The sequence below is a fragment of the Triticum aestivum genome, chromosome 4B (assembly GCF_018294505.1).
Source record: "Triticum aestivum cultivar Chinese Spring chromosome 4B, IWGSC CS RefSeq v2.1, whole genome shotgun sequence".
In the NCBI taxonomy this organism is placed as follows: Eukaryota; Viridiplantae; Streptophyta; class Magnoliopsida; order Poales; family Poaceae; genus Triticum; species Triticum aestivum.
Window position 1 is genome coordinate 172,594,149 of NC_057804.1, and position 25,660 is coordinate 172,619,808.

Consider the following 25,660-nt stretch of genomic DNA (forward strand, 5'->3'; position numbering starts at 1 on the left):
GGGCTTGCCTTGCCTCGGCCCAGCTCGCCGCCTCGGTCTCGTATTCGGCTTTGAGGGCGGCCTCACTGTCCTGCACCGCCTTCAGGGCCGCCCTGTGGCTTTCCTCCTGGTCGGCCAGTCTCTTGGCCAGGCGGTCACGCTCCGGAGCCAGGGCACTGAGCTCGCCCTCCCTGGTGCGAAGGGCGGTCTGGGCCACGCCCAGCTGTTGCCTCAAGTCGGTGTTGGCTCCTGCCAGTATGGAAAGAAGAAGTTAAGAAAGAAGTCGGCAAGAAAGATTCGACCCGACTGCTCAGCAGTCGGCCCGAATCTCGGGGACTACACCCAGTGGGTGCGCTGATGTGCCCCCACATGAGATAAAAAGACAAAGTCACTCACGCAGGCTCTCCGTCAGATCGGCGGCCCTTTGATTTGCCTCCCGGACTTGGGAGTTGAAGGTGGCGGCATGGAGGTTGTGATAATCCTGCGCAAGCAAAAGCAAATCAGTAAGGCAAAGTCTTCGAAGAAGTTCCAAGCCACCTACTCAGCAGCCGACTCGGAACTCGGGGACTACACCCAGTGGGTGCGCTGACGCGCCCCCATGGACAAAATCATGAGCAAGAAAACTCACCTGAACGACCGCCCGGGTCACCAGAAACTCTCGGGTACACTACTGCAGCGCGGTGGCTTGAGCCTGAAGCCGGCTACGAACATCTTGCGCCGCCAAGTTCAGCGTGGCCGTCCCACCGCCCGGCGTCCACCCTGGCGAGCTTGCTGTGGCCGACTCCAGATCGTGCGACAACGAGCTGGAGCCGGCCGCCCTCTGCAGATCCGGCTCTGAAGTTGCCCTCCCCGCACACCGGCGAGCCGGCGACAGGACTACAAGATTCACCATTGCAGTCGGCTCTCCTCCCGCCAACTGCTTAGGGGGCACCTCGGGCTGGCTGCCTTGGCCAGTCCCGGCCGACGGAGGCTGCACCACTTCTCCCTCTGGGATGACTACGTCGCCCCCCTCCCTCTCCATCCCCAGCGGGTCGCGGCCGATTTCCTCCGGCGGAGGCACCGGGATGTCCAGGAGCATGGAGAGGAGGGGGATGACGAGTTGCGGAGGCTGGCCACGCAGGGCCTCCGCCGCCCTCTCTGCGGCCTCGGCTTCTGCCCGGGCCCTGGCTGCGGCATCGGAGTGCGCCTCGGCCTACTCCACCGTCGTCTCCTGGGCCGACTTGGCGGCGGCTGCCCTTCGCTCCTCCGCCTCCCGCTCCTCCCGCGCCTCCCGCGCCTTCCGCTCTGTCGCCGCCTGAAGCTCGGCGTGGGGGTCTATGCGACGGGAGCCCGCAGATCCTCCTGCTCCGCCGACTATGGAGGCTGCGGTAGTCCGCTCAAGAGAGAGCGGGGCCCTGGTTGGCAAAACGGAGGAAGGACTTAGAAGAACATCAACTAAAGAAAGAAAGAAAAGTGCGTAAGGACCAGAACTTACGCCGAGACTGCCTGCGGCTGCTTCACCACTTTGCGGAAGCGGGCCGCCTTCGTGGCCGCCTTGTCCTGCCTGGTCGCTGCTGCGGATCCCTTGGGCTTCTTCGGCCGGCCTCCGATGAGAGTCGGCGCCGCCCGGCGCTTCTATGCGCCGCCTCGCGCGGTCGGCCCGCCGGATGGGCCGCAGCCTTGGGGGTCGGTCACCGCCTGGCGGCGCGGAATGGGATCGGCCTCGTCATCATCGGGCCAGTCGTCAAAGCCGGCAGTGAAGCCGGAGCCGCTTGTCTCGCCGCCGCCGCCTGCGGCGTCGTCGTCCAGGGCGGCCGCCCCCAAGTCGGCATCCTCGAAGTCGTCCGCCTCGCGGTCGGGGGTGAACTCGCACTCCGGCTCCGCAGTCCCGGCCAAAGGATGAAGGAGAGGATTCTGATTGAAGACAAACCGACTTGTCAAGAGTCGGCCAGAAAAGAAAATTGGGCAACGAAGGAAGAAAGAAATCTTACCAAGGGTGGTGGATTGGTGCGAGAGTACGGCGCCTTGCCATACTGCCAGTCCTCGGTGAGCTTGTAGTTGGCGATGTAGTTCACCATGTACGACACCTCGTCGTGAGGCATCTCCCTGGTGCTGAGCTGGCTTGGGTCGAAGCGGCCGCTCATCTGACAGATCAGATGAGGGCGGCCCTGAAGCGGAAGAACCCGGCGCTCGACGAAGGTGGCGATCAAGTCGGGCCCGGTCAGGCGCTCCGACTGGACTAGCACCCGAAGTCGTGCGACGGCACCAGCTCCATCCGGCGTCGGCGACCTGGCCTGGTAGGACCATGAAGCCGGCCTTGCAGCCGGCGGGCCGGCCACGTAAGCCGGCAAGTTGACGTAATCGCTGTTCGGGGTAACGTTCTTCACGTAAAAGTAAGAACGTTGCCAGAGCTTCACCGACTAGATCAGCGCGATAGGAGGGAAGGGCTTGTCGGCGGTGGACCTCCTTATGGCGATGAAGGCGCCGCATGGAGCCGGCACGCTCGCGATGACCGTGCCGAGCTTGGATTGGAAAAACTCCCCCCAGAGCTCGATGGTGGGGAGGACGCCGAGGAAACCCTCGCACAACGAGACGAAGGCCGACAGCAGCACCACCGTGTTGGGGGTGAGGTGGTGCAGCTGAAGCTGGTAGAAATCGAGAAATGCGCGAAAGAAGCCGCTCGCGGGGAGGCCGACGCCGCGCAGGCAGTGCGAGTAGAAGATCACTCGCTCGCCTTCCTCCGGCGCCGGCGAAACCTCCCTCGCTAGCGCAAGACAGACTCGCACAAGATGTTCGCCCGACAGTCGTCGTGTCTTGCGGATGAAATCGATGTGGTCGTCGCGGATGGTGGAGCCGTCCGAAGAGCTCGACGTCGGAGCCATGGCGGCAAGTGTGGCAGCCGAAAGCGCTCGACGCAGAGGTAGCAAGCCTGCGGCACGCTACGAAGAAGGAAAGAATGGCGGAGCGGGAGCACAACGAAGGGCTACCGTGGCGAGGAAGAAAAGGGAGGAGGCAGGGCGAGGGCGAGCGTGCGAACGACTGCTGCTCCCCCTCCCCGCCCCTACTGATAGCCTCGCGCGGCAAAGTCAAGGAGGCGAGGCGTGGGGGGGGGGATTAACTGCGCCCACTCCCCCATGACCCATGATTATCGCGCCTTGATGGCGAGTGGGAACCGCCGCCGGAAGACGTGCGGTCGATTTCGGGCCACAGAAGATCCGCGCACGGGCCGAGGCGCGGAAGTGGTGGGCCCTGGCCTGCAGCGGCGTACCGTAGCGCGCGTGGGCTGGCAGGCCCTTCCAGCCAAAGGGAGCCACGTGGCACGCAGGTGGCAGGCGGTCAGCCCGCCGCTTGGCTGGCGCACCAGCTGTTTTCCCGCCTTTGGACTTTGGGAAGGCTTCGCCGAGAAGGCACGCGCAAGGGAAGCCGACTCCTAGCTGCCGGCTCTTTGGGATAGGAAGCTGGCCGAGCTTCTCGTTTCCCCATTCAGCTGCGAAGCCCAACCAGCTTCGGGGACTACTGTCGGAGTAAATGACCACGGGTAGCCTAACCGGCTCCCTTTGGCCCTCAGAAAAAACAATAGGCCGACCGAGCCTTGAAGCGCCCAAGACACGGGGCCGCCTTCTTCCGGCCGGCTATCACCTAGGCCGACTAGCGGAAGGTGGCCCGTCCGTAAAACAATCTTTGGGGGATGCCACGACAGGGCCGACTCCAAGAAAGCCGGCCCATGAAGGACTAGCTCCAAGAAAGCCGGCCCATGGCAGGCAGCCATGGGCCGCACCCTATAGTCAACCCACCATAACAGTGACGAGACGGGGCATGGCTACAGTGGACCCTGCCACCCCCGAATCTCAGAACAAGCATGGCTACAGTACGCCGCACAGGGCGGACATCTCCTGTTCAGCGAGGAACTGCTGCCATGCGAATCATGACGCCATCCACGACGGGCGCCGGTACGGCCCAAATGCGGCGGGCCCCTTCGGTCAGAGAGACGTCCGAAGGCGTCCTGGCCTCCCCTAGCCGGCCTAAGGCTAGGCCGGCTTCCTGCAGCCGGCTTGCTCCCCTCCCCAGGGCGCGCGCACCATTAAGCAGACAAGACGAGGTAAGGCTACAATGAGCGCCTGCAAGGCGGCAGCATTGTAGCCATGCTTACCTCGACAAAGCCCTTGTCATCAGAGGCGAGGCGACAGTAACCAGCGCCCGACAAGACCCCCCAAGCGGTGGGGCCGGCCTGTCGACCAATGGGCCGGCAGCTGGCGGGACCCACCAGTCAGCGGGCCCAGAAGCCGGCGGACATAGACGCTGACGGCCTGGGCCCGTGCCCAGGCCGGATTACCATTGTACCCCCGGGGGGTAGGCCTATATAAACCCCTCGGGACGCCCATGTAAAGGGTTGATCTCATAGAGTTTTAGACACCACCATAGGGGGAGAAGAGAGCTAGCCTTGCCCTTCTTCCTCCTCCCACCGAACAGCTCAAGGAGCCTCTTGTAGCTTCTTATCGATCTAGTGATCATGCGGAGACCCCGCAGAGCAGGAGTAGGGGTATTATCTCCACGGAGAGCCCCCAACCTGGGTAAGATCCACCAGCGTGCATGTCTTCACCTTATCCCGTTTCCAGGCACCGGCGATGTCTTACTGGCTCCCACAATGATAAGCCACCCGTTGGCATATATCACACCTACCACCCGGCATAGGCAGGCAAGTTAAGTGCCGAAAACAGAGACAAGGGGCTGCATAGCGATGACGAGGAGGAGCCCCGGCCGCCGAACAATAGGGGACATAAGGGCTTTCCCCCACAAGTGCAGACAGCGAACATGATATACGCAACTCACATCCCCAAAAGGGAGCGGAAGCGTGCACTCAGGGACGTATATGCGTTGGAGCCAGTCGCCCCAAACTTCAACCCGTGGTCCTCCTACCTGATCACTTTTGATCGAAGGGACCACCCCACTAGCATCCGCCACGGCGGATTCGCCGCATTGGTTCTAGACCCAATCATTGACGGATTTCACCTCACTAGAGTCCTTATGGACGGCGGCAGCAGCCTGAACCTGCTTTATCAGGATACAGTGCAAAAAATGGGCATAGATCCCTCAAGGATTAAACCCACAAAGATGACCTTTAAAGGCGTCATACCAGGTGTAGAGGCTAACTGTACAGGCTCAGTTACACTCGAAGTGGTCTTCGGATCCCCAGATAATTTCCGAAGCGAGGAGTTAATCTTCGACATAGTCCCGTTCCGAAGTGGCTATCACGCACTGCTCGGACGCACCGCATTTGCAAAGTTCAATGCGGTGCCGCACTACGCATACCTCAAGCTCAAGATGCCAGGCCCTCGAGGAGTCATTACGGTCAATGGAAACACCGAACGCTCTCTCCGAATGGAGGAGCATATGGCGGCCCTCCCGGCGGAAGTACAAAGTTGCCTCTCAAGGCAATTCTCCAGTCCAGCTATTAAATGTCCGGACACCGTCAAGCGCACCCGGAGTAACCTACAACAAGACCGCCTGGCATGTTCCGAGCAAGCATAGCAGTGCGGCCCCAACCCCAGCCCTCGCGAAATTGCGAAGCCAGTACTACGCGTACATAATTATGCTCTGGAAATACCATAGGCATAAGGGGAGGGGCACAACCACGGCACGCCCAAAATGCGGCTCAACCGCACTAGGGGCTCCCGATTTTGTCATTCCTTTTTTTCTCTTACTTTCAGGACTCCACTCTCCGGAAGGCCTGTCCGGCAGTACAATCGCCAAACACACGATGCAACAGCCAGGGAGGCAGAAAGCTACGTCGAATGTCCAGGTGGTCTCTATAACGAGCAGTATACTTGTTTCACATATCATCCCGTAGCTCGCCCCTGGAGGGGGACATGTCAAATAGTCCCATCTCTTGCTTATCGCACCATTTGTATCATTCTGCTTTTACCGCAGCCTTTTCGAATAAACAATACATAGCTCTTGTCTATTATTGCATTCATCTTTTATGTAAATATGTTCAATTATGACATTATGCAACCATACACTTTGGTACGGACAATACACCAGGGGCTTAAGTACCCCAGAATATGGTGTGAGAAGTCCGAACACTCTCACGAGTTCGGCACCCCGAACTTATAGCATTATATGCATCGGCTCCGAATCATGTCTTGGGTCAATAGTTGGGTTTGCCCGGCTCCCATGTTTTGGTACCTTACATTCCGTTATATCGGCTAAGGTAGCGCTGGGAGAACTACTGCGATTATGCCCTGGTTGAGCTGGGTTAAGCACCTCAGTAGAGAAAGCTAAAACTGACCGTCATGATAGGGCGAGAGCTGGTCGCTGTTCGAGAGGTTTCGAGTCCCTAAAGACTTATGCCGCTTAGAGCAAGGAGCTGGCTTTGTCCGACCTAGGTGTGGATAGTACCCCGAACTCGGTATTCCGAATACTAGGGGCTTCGCCAAAATTTAAAATTATAGAATTCTATGGCTAAGTGAGAGTGATAAAGCATGGGAACAAGAGCACCTCCCTCGAAGGACCCAAGAATGGGAACAAGAGCGCTCAGGTTTATCCCGAACACCCCAGCACTCATGGCATGGGGGTAGAAGCCGACGACTCGCCATCTCTCAGATTTAATAAACGGACGCACAGAAGGTAATATTTTAAATTCAAGAAGCGTTGCTTAGCGCATATGAACAAGTTTTCAGCGCACGGGATAACACGAGGGAGTTTACTCAAAAATTACATCCTTGGAACATTCATCCGCCACAAGGCGGGCACCCTTCAGGACACCCTCATAATACATCTTGGGCTTGCGATGCTCCTTGCCCTCCGGTGGCCCATCTGTCACCAGCTTCTTAGCATCCATGTTGCCCCAGTGTACTTTAACACGGGTGAGGGCCCTACGGGCGCCTTCAATGCATACAGAGCGCTTGATGACTTCAAGCCATGGACAAGCATCTGCCAGCCGCCTCACCACCCCAAAGTAGCTCCCAGGCATGACCTCCCCAGGCCATAGCCGGACTATAAAGCCCTTCATGGCCTGTTCGGCTACCTTATGGAGCTCGACCAGCTACTTCAGCTGGTCTCTCAAGGGCACCGGGTGTTCGGCCTCAACATACTGGGACCAGAACACCTTCTCCGTCGAGCTCCCTTCCTCGGCTCGGTAGAATGCAGCAGCGTCGGACACACTAGAGGGTAGATCTGCGAATGCTCCTGGAGAGCTCCGGACTCGGGTAAGTAACAAGTAATTCACTTTCACATGCTTGCTTTGCATAAAGAATGCCTTACCCGCCGCTATCTTCTTCATCGCCTCAATTTCCTGGAGGGCTTTTTGGGCTTCGGCCTTGGTTGATTTGGCGCTCTCAAGGGCCGAGGCGAGCTCGGACTCTCGAGTCTTTGAGTCAAGCTCCAAACTCTCATGTTTTTTCACGAGAGCGTGGAGCTCTTGCTGCACATCCGCCACCCGCGCCTCCTACTTTTCTCGCTCGGTGCACTCCACGGCCGCATTGTCTTCGGCCTTGGACAGCGCTTCCTTCAGGGTCTCCACCTCGGTTGTGGCCCCTGTAATACTCACGTTGGTCCTGTCATTATTTGCAACCAGATCTTTTTATATACTTACATAAGGTATTACTTACCTTCCTTGTCCTCGAGCTGCTTCTTGGCAAGGCCGAGCTCGTTCTCGGACCGCTCGAGGCTCTGCTTCAATGCCTCAACCTCCGCAGTCAGTGCGGCAGAGGTCAGCAGCGCAGCCTGCATTCCCATATTGACATACTTATGTTAGACTCCTGCGTATATCTTTTAGATCCTCAGTTCGACTTTTCTTTTCGAACACCAAACTGAGCATCAGGAGCTACTGTCTATGCGGTAATATTTTTACATACCTTAAATACATACCTCAAAGCCTGTTAGAAGGCTGGCACAGGCTTCCGTCAGCTCGCTCTTGGCGGACTGAACCTTCTGGATCACCACACTCATAATAGTGCGGTGCTCCTTGTTGATGGAGGCGCCGTTAAGCACCTCCAGCAAATTATCCTGTGCCTACGGTTGGACGGAGGTCACCGGCGTCGTAGGCTTGCCCTTCTTACTAGGGGGCCGCCTGCCGGACTTCGGAACCACTGAAGGTTCCGATGCGGTGTCCGGCCCAGGGCCGGACTTAGAGCCCTTTGGGGTTTTATCCCCTTTGCGCCTGGAGTCCGGGAGGTCGCCTTGTGGTGCCTCCAGGACCACCTCCTCCTAGCTTGGCCCCTTTTGGGACTCCACCTCGGCATCATCCGTAGGGCGAGGGGAGGTAGCAGTCGGGAGTGAAAGACTATTCACTTCTGGCGAATCCAGGGAGCCGCTCGACAAAGCATCGAGCCGGGCCTTGGGCGGACTGCATGATTATATTCGGCGTCAGAAGATACTATGCAATAAAGCAATGCCATGAGTTATTCTGGTATCTGGATACTTACGATTTTGCCAGGGGCTTGGCCATGGATGGCCACTCCTCTTCACCACCGTCGGCGTTGGTGGAGTAGTCCAGAGGAAGGGTCCTTCCCTTCTTGGACCCTCCGCCCCCCCTGGTTGGGGTGGCCTTCCTTTTCTATCCTTCCCCCGTTGAAGGGGGAGAGGCCTCTTCTTTCTCCTCCTCGTCTTCATGGGAGGAGTGCGCTTTGGAGTCATCGGACGATGAATCTGACACCACCAGGCGCTCGGAACTCTTTCGAGTTCCTGTGGCCTTCTTCTTGGCCTTCTTCTCCGGCACCACGTAAGGTGCCGGGACCAGCAGCTTCGCCAAGTGGGCATCGGCTGGGCCTTTGGGGAAAGGAACCGGACAGTCGATCTGTCCGGACTTCTTCTGCCAGTCCTGTCAAAGGAACGGGAGCTTAGACCCCGCATAGAGTCAAACTATGAAAAACAAGTATCTCATAAAGGGTAAAACAAGCTTACTACGTTGGCTTGGCACTTCGCGCAGAATCCGCGATCCTCGATAATGGGAGGGGGAACCTCGGCGCCCTTGAGTAGCACCTTCCAGGCATCCTCGTGCGTTGTGTCAAAGAGCCTGGTCAAAGTTTGGTGATGGGCCGGGTCGAACTCCCACAAGTTAAAAGCCCATCGTTGACACGGGAGGATCCGGCGGATGAGCATGACCTGGACTACATTGACAAGTTTAACCTTCTTGTCCACCAGGTTTTGGACGCAGGTTTGGAGTCCGGTCAGCTCTCCCGAATTACCCCATGATAGGCCCTTCACTTTCTAGGAGGTGAGCCATGCGGGGATGCCAGATTGGAACTCGGGGGCCGGTTCCCTTTCAGGGTCACGCGGCTCGGTGATGTAGAACCACCCCGATTGCCACCCTTTGATGGTTTCCACGAAGGAGCCCTCGAGCCATATAACGTTGGGCATCTTGCCCACCATGGCTCCTCCGCACTCCGCTTGCTGGCCGCCCACTACCTTCGGCTTGACATTGAAGGTCTTCAGCCATAAGCCGAAGTGGGGCTTGATGCGGAGGAAGGCCTCACACACGACGATAACCACCGAGATGTTGAGGATGAAGTTCGGGGCCAGATCGTGGAAATCCAGGCCGTAGTAGAACATGAGCCACCGGACAAATGGGTGGAGTGGGAAGCCCAGTCCGTGGAGGAAATGGGGGAGGAACACCACCCTCTCATGGGGCCTGGGGGTGGGGATGAGCTGCCCCTCGTCTGGAAGCCGGTGTGCAATGTCGTTGGACAAGTATTCGGCTTTCCTCAACTTTTTGATGTGCCCCTCCGCGATGGAGGAGGCCATCCACCTGCCTCCCGCTCTGTATGGCTGGAGAAGGTTGAGGTGGGAAGTGCGGACTTGGGCGCTGGAGCTCGAGTGCGCGGAAATGGATAAGCGAAGGAGGAAGAAGGCGTAGATGAAAAAGGTGGATCCTTATCCCCTTATATGGGCGGACGAAACTATGTGCCCCCACCAGCCTCGTAAAACTCGCTTATCTCCCAAGCACCGTAATTAATGGCACGGTTGGGTTACCCACGCCTGTATTGATGAGAATCCCGAAATAAGGGGACACGATCTCTGCTTCGACAAGACGTGGCAAGGAAACCACCTCGCTAAGTGCGCTGAGGTGGGACACTAAAAACGATTCGAATAAAGGCTTGGTCGTGGTGTGATGTCATGCTACGAAATACGTCAGAAGATTGGATTTGTGTACATATTATTCTCTCTATGGTGGTAGGTGGAACTTATTTTGCAGAGCCGGACCCTATCCTTGTGTTTAAAATCTTCTATGAAGTATTCGGAGGAGGAACCCGCATTGCAATGCCGAAGACAATCTACATGCCGGACTCGTCATCATTGAAGCCTGGTTCAGGGGCTACTGAGGGAGTCCTGGATTAGGAGGTGTCCGGATGGACGGACTGTAACCTTTGGCCGGACTCCTGGACTATGAAGATACAAGATTGAAGACTTCATCCCGTGTCCGGATGGGACTTTCCTTGGCGTGGAAGGCAAGCTTGGTGATACGGATGTGTAGATCTCCTCCCATTGTAACCGACTCTGTGTAACCCTAGCCCTCTCCGGTGTCTATATAAACCGGAGGGTTTTAGTCCGTAGGACGAAGAACAATCATACCATAGGCTAGCTTCTAGGGCTTAGCCTCTCTGATCTCGTGGTAGATCTACTCTTGTACTGCCCATATCATCAATATTAATCAAGCAGGAGTAGGGTTTTACCTCCATCGAGAGGGCCCGAACCTGGGTAAAAACATTGTGTCCCTTGTCTCCTGTTACCATCCGCCTAGACGCACAGTTCGGGACCCCCTACCCGAGATCCGCCGGTTTTGATACCGACACCCACCGTTTGCTATTTTTCTCGTGAGAAGCCACAAGTGGAACCTACGGCCCCCGGGTCTCTTTTCATCATATTTGCCTTTGTGATCTACTTTCTCTTGCATTTATTTCTAGATCTATTAAACCAAAAATACAAAAATACCTTGTTGCAATCTATTCGTTCCGCAATCTTTTTATCCTATCTATCACTTTTTACCTCACGTTATTTGCCCACTTGAGGCACCATACCCGAAAGGGATTGACAACCCCTTTAACACGTCGGGTTGCGAGTATTTGTTATTTGGTGTAGGTGTTGTTTACATGGTGTGAGGAGGTTCTCCTACTGGTTCGATAACCTTGTTCTCATCACTGAGGGAAATACCTAACATCTCTATACTGCATCATCCCTTCCTCTTTTGGGAAATATCGACGTAGTTCTAGCAGACATCAAAAGGAATTTCTGGCGCCGTTGCCAGGGAGGATCTTCAACATCAACCAGGATCCTAATCACAGATCTCATCTCCTCGCAAATTACATTATTTTCCATTTTCCTCTCGTTTTCCTCTCCCCCACATCACAAAAAATTGCCGTTTTATTTGACCTCTTTTTCGTTCGCCATTTTCTCGTCAGATCTCTTCTTTGCTTGTGTGCCATGTGTCTTCTATTTGCTTGCATCTTTGCTTGCTAAATATCTCTTGATATGGATCCTCATCCACTTGCTAATCTTTCTAAGAGATCCAATTATCGTGAACAAATTGCTAGGGATTTGAGTACACTAGATTATCTTTATGAAGTTTTGCTTGAGATTCGTGAATCTGAAAATTGTGATAAAGAAATTTATGAAGTGATTCATGATAGCTCTTTGAATTAAAAGCATGATTGCAATGATTTTAATATAAATTCTATTAATGTCAATTGTGCTAATAATATGCAAAACCCCAAGCTTGGGGATGCTAATTTTCCTATGTCCACTACTTATTGCAATGATCATGATTGGGGTGCTTCTTCTTATGATCTTGAAAATTTATTTAAGCCCCGTGATGAATATGAGATTGATAATAGTGTTTGCAATAATATTGAAAGTGGGTTTGGAAGAGTGTCAACTTTAGATCCCACTACTTTGGAGAATGTTCAATCTTATGAATTTTTTGATAAAAGTGGGTTTGGAGAGGTCATGACTTTAGTTAATGTTAATCCCACTATTTTGGAAGAGTGTCAACTTCACATGCATGTGGATCGTGTTGAGAATATGTTATGTGATAGCTATATTGTTGAATTTTCTTATGATCCTACATGTAATTATTATGAGAGAGGAAATATGGTTGTAGAGATTTTCATGTTACTAAAAGATTTCCAATCATAAAAGATGTCCAAGATAGTATATTTGCATGTGAATCTTCGCTTCCCTTATTAATTCTTTCATGAATTGCATCTTTGACCAACACTATGTTTGTCAACTTTCAATAAATTTTACTTATACTTCTCCATATGTAATGTCATTACTTTCCATAAGATTGACATATGTTCGTTTTATTATTTTCTTTATTTTGATTGAAACAAGAAAGTAAAGAAGCAAAAACTCAAACTAATCTTTATTATATAACTCTCAACTCAATTACATAGATGGATAGATCACAAAACTAACAGTCAGAAATAGATCATACTAAACTTTTATTCTACTAAATCACGAAATAACTAAAGATCGAACTAAAAACTGGTGAAGGTAATGAAAGTGATGGTGGTTCGATACGGGGGCATCTCCCCCAAGCTTGGCACAAGCCAAGGGGAGTGCCCATACCCGTGTACTCAAGTCTCCTTCTTTGGTGATGGCGATGATGGTGATGGTGGGGTGGCATTCTTCTTCTCCAGCTTGCGTTTGAGGCTAAAATTTTCCTCCCTCAAATCATCGTTTTCTTGCTCAAGCCTTAATATCCTTTTGCATAATGCCCCCTTGCTTTCCTGCAGAAAATGGGATGGGATATATTGGGTCTTAGATTTATGTGCTCCGTTCAGGAGACTTGACTTCTTGAATTCCACGTGCATATCTCTAGGTTGAGGTAGTGGAACTTCGTCTTCATCCGAGATGTCATCCCTAGTTTCCTACAAGTCGGTATCTTCCTCATCTTCGGTGGACTATAGGCTGGGATAAACCTCCCCAAAGATCTTTGGATCTGCAATGTAGTGGGAAACATAGTTGTCTCCATCTGAATCTTGAGACGACATATTTTCAGATCTGCCTGAAAAATAGCACAAAACAAGAACACAGGATATTTACGCGATGCGGTGGTCAAATCGTCCGAGGGTATATATAAAGAATTTTTATCTCGGGAAACAAGTATATGATAGGAAAACAGAGTCGGGAAGGTGCCTGAGGGGCCCACTACCCACCAGGGTGCGTCAGGTGGGGCATGCGCGCCCTGGTGCCTAGTGGGCACCTGGGTTGCCTTCCCGGTTGTTTTTTTATATTTTCTAATATTCCAAAACCGACAGAAAATATTTTTGCAGAATTCTTGGAGTCGATTTAATTACTGTATCACATACCTCTTCCTTTTTAGGGTTCTGGAGTGTTCAGGAAGGTCTCTTTTATGTATTCCTCCGATGTCATGGTTTGAATAATATTATTTTCAACATTAATAGGTGTTCCTGAAATATAGTGCTTATTTCTTTGTCGATCGACGACCACCTTCAGATTAGTGCCTTCGGCATTATTGATCTTAATAGCTCCAGAGTGATAAATTTCTTCAATGGTATATGGTCCTTCCCATTTGGATAGGAGTTTTCCTTCAAAAAAATCTAAAACGAGAATTTTAGAATAGAACATACTCACCTACTTTGAATTCCCGCTTTTGGATTCTTTTGTTATGCCATCTTTTAACTTTTTCTTTGAACAATTTGGCATTTTCATAAGCTTGGGTTCTCCATTCATCTAGTGAGCTAATATCAAATAACCTCTTTTCACCAGCAAGTTTGAAGTCAAAATTAAGTTTCTTAATTCCCTAGTATACTTTATGTTCTAACTCGAGAGGCAAATGACAAGCTTTTCAATACACCATTTTATGTGAAGACATACCCATGGGATTCTTATAAGCTATTCTATAGGCCCAAAGTGCATCATCAAGTTTCTTAGACCAATTCTTTCGAGACCTATTGACAGTCTTTTGCAATATTAATTTTATTTCTCTATTGCTAAGTTCAACTTGTCCGCTAGATTGAGGTGATAAGGGAATGCAATTCTATGGTTGACATCATATTTAGCAAGCAATTTACGGAAAGCACCATGAATAAAATGTGAACCACCATTAGTCATTAAATATCTAGGGACTCCAAACCTCGGTAAAATAACTTCTTTAAACATTTTAATGGAGGTGTTATGATCAGCACTGCTAGTTGGAATAACTTTTACCCACTTAATGACATATAATCAAAGCCCCAAACATCAAATGACTCGATAACAAGTGAATATTTCATAGGCATTTCCTGACATCTACCAATGTTACCAATTCTTTGACATTCATCACAAGATAGAACAAATTTATGAGCATCTTTAAAAAGAGTGGGCCAAGAAAAACTAGATTCTAATACCTTGTGTGGAGTTCCATCTCCCGCATTATGCTCTCCATAGGCTTCAGAGTGACATTTCCATAGGATTTTTTCCTGTTCATGCTTAGGTATACAACACCTAATAATACCATCTACTCCTTCTTTATAAATATGTGGGTCATCCCAAAAGTAATGTCTTAAGTCAAAGAAGAATTTTTTATTTCCTTGGTATGTATAACTAGGGGGTATAAATTTAGCAACAATATAGTTTGCATAGTCTGCAAACCAAGGAGTGTAATACGAAGCATTTATGATAGCTAGTTGTTCATCAGGGAAGCTATCATCGATAGGTAGTGGGTTATCAAGAATGTTTTCTAACCTAGACAAGTTATCAACTACGGGGTTCTCAGCTCCTTTCCTATCAATGATGTGCAAGTCAAACTCTTGTAACGAAAGAACCCACCTAATGAGTCTAGGTTTAGCATCTTTCTCTTTCATAAGGTATCTAATAGCAGCATGATCTGTGTGAACAATTACTTTAGAGTCAACAATGTAAGATCTGAATTTATCACATGCGAACACAACTTCTATGTATTACTTCTCAGTAGTAGCATAATTTCTTTGAGCACTGTCTAGAGTCTTGCTAGCATAATGGATAACATTTAATTTCTTTTCAACTCTTTGTCCTAGAATAGCACCAACGACATAATCACTAGCATCACACATAATTTCAAAAGGTAAGTTCCAATCAGGTGATTGAATGATAGGTGCAGAAGTTAAGGCTTTCTTAAGTGTTTCAAAGGCTTCTACACACTCATCATAAAAACAAATGGAACATCTTTTTGCAAGAGATTAGTGAGAGGCCTAGAAATTTTAGAGCAGTCTTTAATAAATCTCCTATAAAAACATACATAACCTAGAAAACTTCGAATACCTTTAATATCTTTAGGACATGGAATTTTCTCAATAGCATCAATTTAGCTTTGTCTACCTCAATACCTGGCTCAGAAATTTTGTGCCCCAAGACAATACCTTCATTCACCATAAAGTGACACTTCTCCCAATTTAAGACAAGATTAGTTTGCTCACATCTCTATGAAACTTGATCAAGGTTGCTTAAGCAATCATCAAAGGAAGTTCCGTAAAAAAATAAATCATCCATGAAAACCTCAACAAGCTTTTCACAGAAGTTAGAGAATATAGCAATCATACATCTTTGAAAGGTATCAGGTGCATTGCATAAACCAAAAGGCATACATCTATAAGCATAAGTTCCAAAAGGGCAAGTAAAGGTGGTTTTCTCTTGATCATGTTTTGATACATGGTATTTGAGAGAAACCAAAATTTCCACCAAGAAAGCAAAAGTGTGTGTGCTTAGATAATCTTTCTAACACTTGATCAATAAAAGGTAGAGGGTAACGATCCTTTCTAGTGGCTTTGTTTGATTTTCTAAAATCAATTACCATTCTATAACCAGTCACAATTCTTTGTGGGATGAGTTCATTTTTTATCATTAGGAACAACAGTAATACCTCCATTCTTAGGAACACAATGAACATGGCTTAACCGTCGACTATCTTTTATGAGATAGATTATACCCGCTTATAGAAGTTTTAGCATTTCCGTTCTTACCACTTCCTTCATCTTAGGATTCAATCATCATTGGTGATCAACAACGGGTTTAGCATCAGGTTCCATATTAATCTTGTGCTAACAGAGAGTGGGACTAATGCCCTTAAGATCATCAAGAGTATATCCAATAACAACCTGATGCTTCCTCGGAGTTTTTAATAGTGTTTTCTCTTCATGCTTTGTAAGTTTAGCACTAATAATAACATGATATATATATATATATATATATATATATATATATATATATATATTCTTTTCATCAAGATAAGCATATTTCAAAGTATCAGGTAATTGTTTCAATTCAAACACAGGATCACTCTTAGGCGGGGGAGGACCTCCTAGATTTTCAATAGGCAAATTATGTTTGAGAAGGTTGTTGTTCAAAGAAAATCCTATCTATTTCATTTCTTTCATGCAAGTACATTTCATTTCCATGGTTGAGCAAATATTGTTCTAGTGGGTCAGTAGGAGGTACAACAATACAAGCAAGACCAATAATTTCATCATTACTAGGCAATTCTTTATCTTGGGGTTGCCTACGAAACTTAGAGAAATTAAACTCATGAGACACATCACCAAAATTAACACTGACAGTTTCTTTCTTGCAATCTATCTTAGCATTAACAATGTTCAACAAAGGTTTACAAATATGATGGGGCAAATATTATCTTGTGGAGAACCAAGAACTAGAAAATCAGTAGGGTATTTTATTTTCCACACAAGACTTCAATGTCTCTAACTATCCCAAGTGGCGTGATGGTGTCTCTGTTTGCAAGTTTAATAGTGACATCAATATCTTATATTTCAGTAGGTGCAATATCATTCATAATTTCTTGGTAAAGAGTAAAAGGAATAGCACTGTCATTAGCACCCATATCACATAAACCATGATAACAATGATCTCCTATTTTAACTGAGACAACAAGCATGCCAACAACGGGTTTATTCTTATCATTAGTATTGGGTTTGGCAATTCTACCAGCTTCATCACAGAAGTAAATAACATGCCCATCAACATTATCAACCAAGAGATCTTTAACCATAGCAATACTAGGTTCTACTTTAATTTGTTCAGAGGGTCTAGGTGTTCTAATATTACTTCTGTTGATCACGGTTGAGACTTTAGAATGTTCCTTTATCCTAACAGGGAAAGGTGGTTTTTCAATATAAGCAGTAGGCATAACTGGATCAACATTGTAAATAATGGTTTCATCCTTAACTATAACTAGTTCCTCAATCTTTTATTTAACAGGAGGATGATATTTGAACCACTTCTCCTTAGGCATATCAACATGAGTAGCAAATGATTCACAAAAAGAAGCTACTATCTCAGAGTCAAGTCCATATTTCGTGCTAAAATTACAAAAAACATCTGTATCCATAAACGTTTTAACACAATCAAATTCAAGTTTCAAAGTTGCATTTAATTCTTTCCAAGAGATCCCATATGAATTCAATAGTCTTCTTCATAAAAGAACCAATACAAGAAGTATCGAGCATGGATTGATCATCACGAGAAAGCCGAGCATAAAAATTATGAATACTATTTTTTATTGAGAGCTCATGATTGGGGCATGAATATAACATTGACTTAAGCCTACCCCAAGCTTGAGTGATACTTTCTCCTTCATGAGGCCAAAAATTATATATATAATTCCGATCACGATGAACTAGATGCATGTGATAAAACTTTTGGTGAAATTCCAATTTTAACCGGTTCCAATTCCAAGCTCCAATATCATCACATAGCCTATACCATGTCAATGCCCAACCAAAGATAAAGGGAAAACCATCTTCTTAACTTCATCTCTGGGTAAACTTGCAAGCTTGAACAATCCATAAATTTCATCCACATATATCAAGTGCATATCAGGATGCTTAGTTCCATCTCCTACATAAGGATTAGCTAGCAGTTTCTCTATCATACCCAAAGGAATTTCATAAACAATATTTTCAGTGGGTACAGTAGGTTGAGTGGCAACTCTTTGTGTTTCCGGTCGAGGTGAAGATACCCCGAAGAAACCCCTCAAAGGATTGTTTTCCATAGTAACAAGTGGCAGTAAATTTTAGCACGTAATATAAATTTTTCCTTACCAATTTCCACTTACCAAGAGCGCTTCACTTCCCGGAAATGGTGCTAGAAAAGAGTCTTGGTTACCCACAAGTATAGGGGATCAATCATAGTCCCTTCGATAAGTAAGAGTGTCGAACCCAACGAGGAGCAGAAGGAAATGACAAGCGGTTTTCAGCAAGGTATTCGAGCTACCGGTATTCTCCCTCTTTGTGTAAACCTTGCATATTATGAGATAAAAAGCATTAGAGTTACTCCACAAAGTGTTATTTTGCATAAAAACACTATAAATAACAGTAAGAAAACATGATGGAAACTAGACGTATCAGGGGGGCGCTCCCAAGCTTGTGGGCCCGCCGTGGCACTTCCAACCCTATTTTTTCTTCTATAAATACCCAAATATTCCCTGTAGACCAGAGGGCACACAAAAATACTTTTCCGCCGCTGCAAGTTTCTGTCTTCGTGAGATCCCATCTGGGGACCTTTTCCGGTATGCTGTCGGAGGGGGATTCGATTACCGAGGGCTTCTACATCAACCTTGCCGCCCTTCCAATGATGTGTGAGTAGTTTACCACATACCTACGGGTCCATAGCTAGTAGGTAGATGGCTTCTTCTCTCTATTTGATCTTCAATACAATGTTCTCCTCGATGTTCTTGGAGATCTATTTGATGTAATCTTCTTTTACAATGCGTTTGTTGAGATCCAATGAATTGTGGGTTTATGATCAGATTATCTATGAATATTATTTTATTCTGAGCTCTTTTATGCATGATTTATATAACTTTGTATTTCTCTCCAATCTATTGATTTGGTTTGGCCATCTAGATTGATTTTTCTTGCAATAGAGAGGTGCTTTGTAATGGGTTCAATCTTGCGGTGCTCAATCCCAGTGACAGAAGGGGACATGACACGCATTTGTATTGTTGCCATTAAGGATAAAAGGATGGGGTTTGTTCATATTGATTGTATCTATCCCTTTACATCATGTCATCTTTCTTAAGGCGTTACTCCGTTTTTGTTAACTTTATACACTAGATGCATGCTGGATAGCGGTCGATGTGTGGAGTAATGGTAGTTGACACGTCCATTTTGCATCAAGCTTTTATATCAATATTTATTGCATTATGGGCTGTTACTACACATTATGTCACAATACCTATGCATTTTCTCTCTTATTTTATAAGGTTTACACGAAGAGGGAGAATGCCTACAGCTGGAATTCTACGCTGGAAAATGAGCAAATATTAGAAACCTGTTCTGCACAACTCCAAAAGTCCTGAAACTCCACGAAAGCCAGTTTTGGAATATATTAAAAATATTGGGCGAAGAAAGCACCAGAGGGGTCCACCCACCAACCACAAGGGTGGAGGGCGCGCCCACTGCCTCGTGGGCCACCTGGAAGGCCCCCGATGCCCATCTTCTTCTATATGGTGTCTTTTGCCCTAGAAAAAATCATAAGGAAGCTTTCGGGATGAAGCGCCGTCATCTCGAGGCGGAACCTTGGGAAGGACCAATCTAGGGCTCTGGCGGAGCTGTTCTGCCGGGGAAACATCCCTCCGGGAGGGGGAAATCGTCGCCATCGTCATCACCATCGATCCTCTCACCAAGAGGGGGTCAATCTCCATCAACATCTCCACCAGTACCATCTCCTCTCAAACCCTACTTCATCTCTTGTATCCAATCTTTGTCTCAAAACCTCAGATTGGTACCTGTGGGTTGCTAATAGTGTTGATTACTCCTTGTAGTTGATGCTAGTTGGTTTATTCGGTGGAAGATCATATGTTCAGATCCTTAATACATATTAATACCCCTCTGATTATGAACATGAATATGATTTGTGAGTAGCTACATTTGTTCCTGAGTACATGGGAGAAGTCTTGTTATGAGTAATCATGTGAATTTGGTATTCATTTGATATTTTGATGAGATGTATGTTGTCTTTCCTCTATGGTGTTATCTGAACACCGACTACATGACACTTCACCATGATTTGGGCCTAGGGGAAGGCATTGGGAAGTAATAAGTAGATGAGGGGTTGCTAGAGTGACAGAAGCTTAAACCCTAGTTTATGTGTTGCTTCGTAAGGGGCTGATTTGGATCCATATGTTTCATGCTATGGTTATATTTACCTTAATTCTTCTTCCATAGTTGCGAATGCTTGCGAGAGGGGTTAATCATAAGTAGGATGCTTGACCAAGGAAGGGCAGTACCCAAGCACAGGTCCGCCCACATATCAAATTATCAAATTAACGAACGTGAATCATATGAGCATGATGAAAACAAGCTTGATAGTAATTCCCATGTGTCCTCGGGAGCGCTTTGCTTTATATAAGAGTTTGTCCAGGCTTGTCCTTCGCTATAAAAAGGATTGGGCCACCTTGCTGCACCTTGTTACTTTTGTTACTTTTTACCCGTTACGAATTATCTTTTATCACAAAACTATCTGTTACCGATAATTTCAGTGCTTGTAGAGAATACCTTACTGAAAACCGCTTGTCATTTCCTTCTGCTCCTCATTGGGTTCGACACTCTTACTTTTCAAAAGGACTATGATAGATCACCTATACTTATGGGTCATCAAGAATCTTTTCTGGCACCATTGTCGGGGAGTGAAGCGCCTTTGGTAGGTGGAATTTGGTTAGGAAACACTAGTCATCAACCCGTGCATCCGCACGGGCTAGTTTAAACTCGAGTAACATATGAACTATAAAACTATTGCAATGTATCCTCGCTGGTAAATATAATTTTTAATATATGGTTTTTCATGGTTGTCCACTTACCTCTAGAAAAATGACCCTAATAAGTGCCACATGTGTGGCACGAACACATGCCAACTCTGAATTTTTTTACGGCAAGTTTAGTGATGCGAGGAAGCATGACAACTTCTTTTTGGATGGCAAGTTTAATTTGTTTTGGGGTTTGTTTTTTCTTTTCAGATGGCAATTTTAGTTGTAAAAAGACGTCAGGGCCGGAGTGCTTTGTGCCACATGTGTGGTACTTATCATTTTGGTAGAAAAAAAGGAATTACATCTTTTAATTTGAAACTTCATATTGTACACTTTAAATATATATAGTTTGGAACTATGTCGCAACCCGTGAATTACTGGTAGAAGTTTGGTTAGTCTTTAATTTTGTATTGCTTTCTTAGGTTCTCATTTGGTATTTGTTGTTGCATAGCTACACCAACTGTTGTAACCTTCATTGAAGATGTATTATATTTGGAATCAGGTTAATTTCAAGAATAGAGTTGTTTCAGTTTTGCACACATGGTCTTTTAGTTTCACACACGTGGTCTTGCGTAACGTAGGAGATCCTCTTTTTCTTTTGCATTGTACACGTACACTGACAGGTTTATGTGAAAAATCTATGGTACACACATTCACATGGAGATCTAACATGGATAGTTCAAATTCGAAAATGAGAAGAAGAGATGAAATTATGTCGTATCATAGTTAATTCAGCTTTAATTTGGAAAATAGAGCATGTGATCTCAAGTTGCATTAGATGGCATTTAAAACATGACAACATGTTTGATCACAACAACATAAGTACATCATGCTGATTAACTTCTTGTTGTTATAGTAAGGACTTAGAAGTATGATCGTCAAACACATGATCGTCTACATGCACATTTCCCTTCTATTGTTGTACATCTAAAATAAAATGTTGTAGAGCTGTCCATTGTAGTAGCATGTGAGTTTAGCACCTATTGATGCATGTCCAGTCGTTGCTCCTGTGAAAATGATACCACCCACGTCCATACCCAAATGAAAAAGTAGTTTATAATCTAAAAAATAGAACCAAATGACGATAAGGAAAGATTAGCCTAATTTGGAAAAGATATACATTCTGGTCCCTTTTCAGGTCTAACTAATAAGGTAGCAATGCATGAACTACAACATAGTTTCATAGCTTTTCTAAAAGAGAGACAACACTACAGCAGTTAAAAAATATATTGGCACAAAGGCTGAAGCTTTAGATCTACATAAATGATATGAGCAGGTGTGTTATAGATAGAAGAGACAAGTATAATGGTTCTGGGTTGACCTGTCGAGGTATACTACAGGTTGAAAGTTCGTGCTCATGAAAATAAAAGCTTGATAAATTTAAAAATATTGCAACAAAAATCCAATTGAAAAATTCTAGTAGGTTAAACTTGAATATAATATGTAGGTTTTGTAGGTACTAATATAGATCTAGAAAATACAATACATTTAGGATGTGATCCTGCCGGTGATGTTGTGGGCTGAGCAACCGACTTCTCTGTTCTGCTCTTGTGATTGCGCACCAAGAAGGTTTGTGTCGGCGGCTCTGTGCATTGCCGAATTTTGTTGTTTCACTCGTATCAATGAAATGATACGTAATCTTTGTATATTCGTGAAAATACAATGAAAAGACCCAGGCTGCGCATTAAGGAGCATATATCTTCCAGGTTCAGGACAGAAACAATGTGGAGTGAACTGAAAATAGTGAAAAGCAGTCTCCTAGTAGATGCGGAAACACCATTATAGACTTTTATTGTCAGTTGGACCTTTCTTGCCAATTTGGAAATAAAAAATCTACCCTCGGACAATCACCAAGGGAAAGCACACCTTAGTCGCTACCATTATGATTGTATTTGTGGTACTGTTGTTCAATGCGGGATATGGAGAAAAACAATGTAATATCAAACTTTTGTCATGGAAAAGGATGACAACAAACTAACTGCAGACATTGTTACGGAATCATCATAATGTGCAATATAAAAAGCATGTTAAATGGTTGAAGGTGATAACCTTCATAAAGCAAACTTGCATAAGTAGCTGCATATTTCCTATGACATGTGTTGGAGAAGTGCAGAATATAAGAGTAGTCTTTCACAGTACAGTAATTTTATCAAGTTTGTTATTTCTTTTCTGCATATAAAATAAATGGTGCAAAACTCTTGCTTGGATTTTCACAGAAACGGTAGCTGAAGAAACATACTGAAGAAATCGCTGTCATGATAACTACAGTAAGAAATATCTTTCCAGATCCCGTTGATGCATGGTCTGTCATCAATTCAATATCATAAATTCTGTTTGTAATTGGTACTACACTTTTCAAGTTGTTTACGACATTCCTCGATTACTCAAGTCAAATGGTTTTATTTAAGTACCTATAAGGAAATATTAAAGAAATTGCAAGCAATTGTGATAGCCATTGATGAAGAACGTTTTCCCCTAGGTGAACTATACCATTCATTGATGATGAGGTACCATCAAGATGTCTCGTCTACTAACTTAGCATCTAGATTACAACACATAAAGCATCTAATTACTATGAAATACAGCCAAAATATTTATCAATAGATATTCAGGAAATTTCCTGATGCAATGTATGTGGACTTATGTTGCTTACTTGGACACATGGAAATAATTATTAGTTTTCTTGAATTCCATTTGTGAGAGAAGGAATTTGTTAGAAAACTCGATTTGGTAAAATGACACTAACTTTCGCTCAATCTGCAGAACAAAATATAATTGTAGGCTCGTACCACAGAGATTATCACTCTGAATTAGACTGAAGAAACATTTTGATAGACCATTTTGATATGTACCAGTAGTATATTTGATAGACCAATATACCTTGATTAATCCGATGATATCGTTATGCACCCATCTTCTGAATTAGTACTATTAAATTTAAGGATCAATGTCAAAGACCAATATTTACTCGTACCTGCAAAAAATTCACGATAGAGAAAATAAATATAAGAGTAATCCAAATTAGTCAAGCCATTAACAAAGAATAAATCTATGCAATTAGAGTATTTCCTAAAAGAAAGTAATTTATAGGTTTCATATGAAGGGATGTACATGCACCAGATATTTGCGAAATGACTAAGCACTATCAGGTTTGAGGTATGGATGACTGAAGAAAAAGCAAAACCTCTGGATTGAGTAAGCCATGGAATCGGTCATTTACAGTAAGTTCTCTATGGAGTTGGAATTTCACTAACCATATCTGCGGCCTGCACTATAAATTATTGTAGGGACTGAAGACAATCATAAACTTAGTTGAGGAAATGTGTTAATATCAATGCGTATTATGCCACCATAAATCTGAATTACACGGAGATCAATCATTCGAAAACCAAGGATCCTGCATCACAGACCGTTGTCTGGGCTACAGCAACAGTATGGATAAGCGATACATCATACTTTCTCCAATTAATAACACGGAAATAATGGTGAGCAAAATAAACAACAAATAACCAACCGAGGAAGGTTGATAATTTGCAAAGCATGACCTGTAGGTTACTGAACGGCTAGAGGTAGGTGGTGAAGTGGCCAAGCAGTGGTGGTGGTGTTCACTGTGATAAAAATCACACTATCAAATAACATGAGAAGCGAATTTAGTCTGAGTTATGTGAGCAGTGATGTCATTTCTTTCCCAACTTTTATGACAGTTTACTATCACGGTTGCAACCACATAATGAAATTTCATTGTATCATTTTGAAAAATAGTAGAGAAAATTAGATGAAGAAAAATGGCAGCAATAGTACCTGAATTCAACAGACTTCAGCCCTTGCATGCCAAAAGAAAAATTGCAGCAACAGTATGTTTCCTGCTAGGGCACTACTTAATAGCATGATAAAATCTCAGTAATAGGAAATTATTATAAACAGATCTAGGACATGTATGTTCGCATGCAGGCTATATGCGATCAATTATTTTGCATCTTCTTGTAGAAATTTATCACTATGCACAATTTGCAAATAAAATAAACTATAGGATTGTACATAGGCAACATACATCTACCTGTACCTTGAAGCTTTCCTAAACTTTTCAGGCTTGTCCACCTCAATCAATATAACTGTAGCAAGGGGTTCATTCTGGTGGGCATCTTGCGTCGAGGGCATGTGGAATGCCCAGTATCGTCCATGGTGGTGGCCAACTAAATTAATTCAAACTACCATCGGTATGGCTCTCCCATCAAACAATATTCATCACGGGATATATTCATGTAAGATCAAAAATAGATGCATGATTGCAGCGTACTTAGGACATGGAAGCTAAGGAGATTCAAAGGTTACAAAGAAAGATACTAGGGAGAGACAGAGAGGAAGGATTGATTTCAGATTTCCATTCACTTGGATATCATAACGTACCTTTGGGGCAGAGGCGATTCAATGGTTGGAGAGGAAGGGCATCAAGAAGATACTGCTTGGATCTTTATTAGAAGGAATCCCGGTGTGGAAACTGGAGAGGAGGAGGAGCGGCGCTAGGGATCCCTCCACGGCACGTCGATGCCTCGCTGGGGCAAGATCGGTGGAGGGGTGGAATCTGCTAGGGCTCAGGGAGATGTCTTTTTTTAGGGAGATGTCCTCTTGGGCAGTCATGGAAGAATTGGCTGAAGGCGCCTCCAGGTGGGGCAACAGATGGGGACTTCTATTGTATTTCATCTGACGGCTGTAAATAGTTACTTGCGAGATCGAAGGGGTAATTTGCTTAGTTATTGAGGATTAACGTGGAGCCTCGATTAGTGCTTCCAATTAGTAAATATAAAGATTTATATAATATGCTGAAATTTACTGTCACTTGTTATTATGGAAAATAATCCTTTGAGGAGGTTGTTCGGGGTATATTCACCCCGACCAGAAGTGCAAAGAGTTGCTCCTCAACCTACTGAACCTACTGAAAATATTTATTTTGAAATTCCTTCA

General features: G+C 45.7%; 1 long non-coding RNA gene across 1 annotated transcript; it reads right to left on the reverse strand.

The window, feature by feature from the left end:
* Positions 1–21,444: 21,444 nt before the first annotated feature.
* LOC123091636 (uncharacterized) lies at positions 21,445–25,334 on the reverse strand. The gene is made up of 3 exons (XR_006443380.1): positions 25,106–25,334; positions 23,579–23,672; positions 21,445–21,759 (listed from the first exon to the last, which is right to left on the reverse strand). It is a non-coding gene; the product is annotated as an uncharacterized lncRNA (long non-coding RNA).
* Between the last annotated feature and the right edge of the window lie 326 nt (positions 25,335–25,660).